This window comes from Belonocnema kinseyi, chromosome 10 (assembly GCF_010883055.1).
Source record: "Belonocnema kinseyi isolate 2016_QV_RU_SX_M_011 chromosome 10, B_treatae_v1, whole genome shotgun sequence".
Lineage (NCBI taxonomy): Eukaryota > Metazoa > Arthropoda > Insecta > Hymenoptera > Cynipidae > Belonocnema > Belonocnema kinseyi.
The window spans coordinates 99614910-99621108 of NC_046666.1; the positions used below are offsets into that span (position 1 = coordinate 99614910).

A 6199-nucleotide genomic window follows, 5' to 3' on the forward strand; every position below is an offset into this window, starting at 1 on the left:
AAAATTCGAGTCCTCTGGCTTTGACGTTGAATAAGTATGCGAATAAAAAATGGTAGGTTAATTAAAAAGGTCTCGTCTTAAAGGTGCAAATGTTGTACGTTAATGAGCCGAAAAGTAATATTCCAAAAAATTATTTTTAGCTTACAGATCTGAAAATCTGATGAAAAATGAGGAAATATGATAGCTTTTAAAAACAGTGAACTTGGAAGCATAGTTTTTTATAGAAAAAATAATAGAAAAATCTGAAAAAATTCATGGTGGTGTACATTAAACATTTCTGAGCAGATTGCCGTCGAAAAATTTGCAAAATAAAAATAATTGCTCGTTTTTTTTGTGAATAAATATGCGAGCGCACTATCTTCAGTTTTAATGAAGATAATGAAGTGATTTAAATTAGAGGTAGTTAGTTGAACTATCTGTAATAATTTACAATTTGAAGGAAGTATGTGCTTCTTGTTGCCTTCGCACAAATTACGATATATGAAGTCAGTTTTTTATATAGGAAAGCAAGTGCGAGAGCCCAGCGTGGTGCCGTTTTTTCAGGGGATCGACCTCGGTTTTCCTCAACACAGGGAAAGGGTTTGAAGGCCAGAGTGAGGCAAGGAGGCACAAGTTGGGTAGGTCGGGCTGAGGAAAACAGAGGACGACTACAGACAGTTCAAATAGATACCTCCAATTTTAATCACTTCATTATTTTCATTAGATCTGAAGATAGTGCGCTCGCATATTTATTCACAAAAAATGAGCAATTATTTATATTTTGCAAATTTTTCGACAACAATCTGCTCAGAAATGTTTAATGTACCACCATGATTTTTTTCAGATTTTTCCTATTATTTTTTCTATAAAAAACTATGCTTCAAAGTTCACTGTTTTTAAAAGCTATCATATTTTCTCACTTTTCATCAGATTTAAGACGAGACCTTTTTAATTAACCTACCATTTTTTTCTTCACATACTTATTCAACGTCAAAAAGCCAGAGGACTCGAATTTTCTCGCTGATAGTAGGCTTATATCTTTGTTGTAGCAACCCTGCACTCTGTGATGACTGTAATTAGTTTCATTTCAGAACTAGTACAATTGGAAGCTTTCAACATTTTTTTAAACAAAATTTTGGACTTTGCACGGCTATTATTCGAAAAATATGAGTCGTATGAATAAAATAAATATAACCTTTTTCGTGTGGAATTTTATGTATTTCAAATGTTGTATACACGGAGTTTTCAAAAAAAAACTATAAACGATTTATAAATCAAAAATCTGCCCGCTTCGCAGGCACATTCTCAGGGTAACCACAAGATTGAATATTTCAATTTCTCTGACAGTTCCCTGACATTTAGACGAATTTCTCTGACATTTAAACGAATTTCCCTGACATAAATGAAGGTCAGACAACTCAGCGGAACCACTAACGAAAAACAAAATGCCATATAATGGATATCTTATGCTATTTTTTTATTGCTATTTTTCACAATTATAAAGAGTTTGTTTTTCTCTATTAGTTTTGGAGAAAACAGGGCGGCGGTATCTTGCCATCAACTCAGCGACACCCTCTACAAAAAACATGAAATTAAAAAAATGATTAGGTTAGTTTTTTTTGCCTAATTTTTGTGCTTTGTAATGAGGACGCGCATTGAAAAAAGTCGTTATCTACATAGATGGAACTTACTTATAAAATAGTCAAATGGTATTTTTGAGCATGATTATTTCTCACCCCTAATATATAAGCTGAAATTGCAACATCTTTTACAACATTCTTTCCCAGTCTATGTGTTTATTCAAAAAATGTAATTGACATTTTACGATGCCTCGTTTAATACCTTTAAACAACTTCCAGCACAACAAATTCTTAACGAAAAAAAAATCCATATTCATATTACGAACAATCTAAATGTTCAGAATGACTGAAAATTTGTTGAGAGCAGACTTTTTCTAAACTATTTTTTTCAATTAGTGATTAAAACTATTTTTAAAGATCAGTTGAAATAATTTTAAAACCCTGGAAAGCAGCCGTGTGATTAGGAATGCTACCCCGTTCTGTACATAATTATCACATATCAAGTCGCCGTTTTATTATCTCCTTTAAATATAGGGTCATAGTGTTTATGCTCATAAATATTCGAGATTCGAACTTGTGAATATTCGATTTCTGCTACTATCGAAACTCCTCAAATGTCCAACTTATCTAGGTATATCAGTCACGTGGGTTGTCGACAGACCCCATGATCTGAGGTATGAAATTCTAGCATCCCCAAAAAATACCCTTATCGCAAAATTGGTTTGAATTTGATTGGTAGTAGAATATGTACATTTTTTTAGTGAAACCCATATAAATTCGACCTTATCCAGGTAGATCGGTCACATGATTTTTTATCGAATCAATGTTGTAAGGAATCAATGTTTAGTAACCCCATAAAACTACCCTTATCGCAAAGTTTGTCTGAACTTGATTAGTGGTAGACTATGTAGATTTCTCGACAACTGCACGAGGGAAACCCATACAAGTTCAACGTTATCCAGGTAGATCGTTCACTTGATTTTAATATCGACTCAATGCTGTAAAATATCAAGTTTCATTAACCCCAAAAAACTGCACTTATCGTGAAATTAATCTTAATTTTATTGGTATTATATGACAATTTTGTACAGAGCGGGATGCATTTTTTTCGAATGTGATTTGGGCAAATGGTTCTCATAGATAAAAGATCAAAGATAAAACACAGATAAAAGCCAAAATGTATTGTACAACATACATGTAGATCCCCAGCCTCCTATTCACATAAGTGCTTTTTAGGATTTTCAAAACAATTTCAACTTATCTTTAAAAATAGTTTTAATAACTGTTTGAAAAAATTATTTTAGAAAAAGTCTGCTCTCAAGAAATTTTCAACCGTTCTAGACATTTAGATGGTTCTTGATATAAAAATGGATTTTACTCATTAATAATTGTTGTGCTAGGAGTTGTTTAAAATCATTAAAAGATGCATTGAAAAAGGTAGTTACATTTTTTTAATATATACACATAGACTGGAAAATAATTTTAATGAGATATAATTATGCTCAGAAGTACCATGTTACTATTTTATAAGTAAACTCCATCTATGTCTATATCGACTTTTTCAATACGTGTTTTCATTACAGGGTGTTTCTTTGATATCGAAGGGTTAATTGAACAAAAGTGATTTATATGACATTGGAAAATAAAGAATGAGTACAAAAATTAAGAGTACCAACAATTTCAACAGTTAATGTATACAATTTTTGGCATCAGTCATAGTTTTTCTCCTTAGTTATGCTTTAAAAATACTGTGTTAATATAAGTATTTTCCATTCAGAGAGTTTCCTTTTTTTTTAAATACGTTTTTGCAGCACAGGGGGTTGCCTTTTAAAATATGGGTTGATCTTACAAAAATGTTTATATCGCATTGGAAAGCAAAAAAATAGAAAAAATCTAGCCTAGTCATTTTTTAAATACTTTTTCTATTGCAGGGGGCAATTTTTAAAAATAAGGTTTGATTTTACAAAAGCGATTTATAACCAATTGTAAAGCTGCTGTGTTTTCTGACCTGATTAATTAACTAAATCATATGTATCCAAACTCTTAATAAAGAAATTACAAATAAAACAACTAAGACTCGAATTATATTATTAAAGAATATACATTCAAAAAATATTTATATTGACATTAGGAAGTGCTTCAAAAATATTCTAAAAACATATAAATTTCTATTTTCTCTTACAGCTGCTTCATTTCCCTGACAAACTTTATTGTCCCTGACATGTGACCACCCTGATTCTCATCGTGCGCGGCTCGCTTCGCTCACAAGTTTGAGCGCGCCTAGGTTGCGCGACTGTTGATTCTCGCGCTTCGCGCTCGATTATCTATTTACCTCGCGCTCAATCATTATATCTTTGCACATTCTTGTGTAAACCTTGTAAAATTAAGATTCAAAACATTCACCACTGTAATTTTGTGATTGTGAATTCTCTTTCGTTAAAAGTGCTTAGCTCGAGAGTTTGAGCGCATCTACGGCACGCGACTGATGGCAATCGCACTCCGCGCTTGGTCTTTGCATTTCTCCCGCATTCGTGCACAGACCTTTTAAAATCAAAGGTGAGCGGACCGACAACTGTAATTCTGACTCTCTTTTGTTAAAGCTCTTTTGGCTTTAACGAATACATTCTCATCACGTATCTCGTGCTTCGCACTCGATTTTGTCCAACATGTCAACTTTTCTACATTATACATAACACTTTTATATCAATTATAATACATTTGTTATGTAACTCTGCGTGGGATTGCTTATTAAAAAATTGAAAAATAAAGAGCAACTTGTATTTATCATGATTATTTTTATATTTGTTTCTTATTTTGTTTTAAATTGTATTCTCAGCTGCGCTGAAACATATCATTTCAATAAATGTATATCATTAACATTCATAATATGCATAAGAATTGAATCATACTAATTCTTGTTTTCTTGTTTTTATAATTTTTTTTATTTTTAATCTTGTTTTTTACGATTAAAAGAAAGTTTACTCCTCCTATCGAAAAATGGTTAATAATAAATTTATAAATCTTTTTAGGCGCGCAATTTGAGCTTTTTCATTTTTTTCGTATCTTTGCATTGTTTCGCCAAAAAATGGAATTTTTGGATTTTTCATTATTTTTGGCACGATCAAATTTGGATTGTTCAACTTTTCGACCAAATTAAAAAATTTGTTATCATAATCTTATAGGGCTTTCAAAAAGCAACGTTTTTCTTCGTTTGACTTTTTTTAATATCATACGTTGTTTGGCTTAAAATGTTTATTTTAGTTTTTTTTTTTTGATATTGAAAATGCTAACTCTGATCATTTTCTTTTCATAGAAAAAAGTCATAGGGATAAATTGTTTGAGTTTCTGAGTACTATGAACAATCGTACATAGAATTTTGAAATCTTGAAAAAATGTGGTTTCAAAAATTTTTGGTACGATCAAATTTGGAATTTTCAACTTTTCGACCAAATTCAAAAATTTATCATAATCCGGTAGGGCTTTTCAAAGGCGAAGTTTTTCTTCTCTTGGCTTTTTTACGTATAATGCATTGTTTGGTTCAAAATGTTCATTTCAGTTTGTTTTTTTGGATTTTGAAAATGCTATAACTGGCAATTATTGATTTTTCGGAAAAAGTCATTAGGATCAATTGTTCGACTTTTTGAATACTATGAAAAGCCGTACAGAGAATTTTTTAATTTTGAAAATAGTCTCAAAAATATTCAAAATGTGCCCACTTTTTGAATTCTCATCCAAGATGGCTGGCTAACGAACTTGACCTTTAGTTTAGGATCTGAATGAGTATAGCAAAGGGCAATCTAATAGATTAATTTTTTCAAAAGGTATCGTGTTCGAAGAGAGACTTACATACAGAGACAGACATACATACTGACAAATTCGTAAAAACCTGTTTTTCGGATTCAGGGGGTCTCAAAACGTGGAAATTTGACAAAAACTGGGATGATCAAATTTGACACAAATCTAATACCTTCTCTGATGATAATGTAAAAACCGTTTATTGAAAGTTTTCGCAATTGTCAAAAGATACGCAGAGGTCGGAGGAGGTTGATAACGAAAAAGGCTCCTTATATTGACCCAAAGATAATTTTTAATTCATAAATTCTTTAGCCGGAAATATTGTCAAACAAAACTATGTACCGCCTTATTAACCCTTATGACTTTCTACCTGCACCGTTCGGACGGACAGAGGTATAAATGCACTATAGCAGTAAAATCCTTCCAGAAAATATTAATTATAGATCGCTAGTTGTACACGCTCATAGCTGTAAAAACATTGTGGCGCGCATTTTTCAGTACCATAAGTTTTTATTTCTTATACTTCTGGAAAACTATATATACTCTTTTTTTTATGTATTACTGACTGACCTATAAGGATATCAAAGCTGTGTAACCGAATGAGCCAATTTTTGTCGTATAATGAGTATTAGTACCACTGTGTCGAATTGGGCAGCCTGCGCGATTTCCAAATTTTTTTTTATTGAAAAAGCTTTCCTCGAATAAGAGACTCGTGATCAATCTGGAATTTAGCGAACGTTTTCATATAAACGCGGCAATCATTCATTGCCTCAAAATTAAGAAAAACTTCATTTGCATCATGCTTGATTCATTTTATCTTCAAAAGATTACAAGTTTAATGCATA

The 6199-nt window shown here is 31.7% G+C and overlaps 1 long non-coding RNA gene across 1 annotated transcript; it reads right to left on the bottom strand.

Moving 5' to 3' along the window:
* Positions 1 to 1432: 1432 nt before the first annotated feature.
* Positions 1433 to 6181, bottom strand: LOC117181536. Its single transcript, XR_004468134.1, has 2 exons — positions 5925 to 6181; positions 1433 to 1554 (listed from the first exon to the last, which is right to left on the bottom strand). It is a non-coding gene; the product is annotated as an uncharacterized LOC117181536 (long non-coding RNA).
* Between the last annotated feature and the right edge of the window lie 18 nt (positions 6182 to 6199).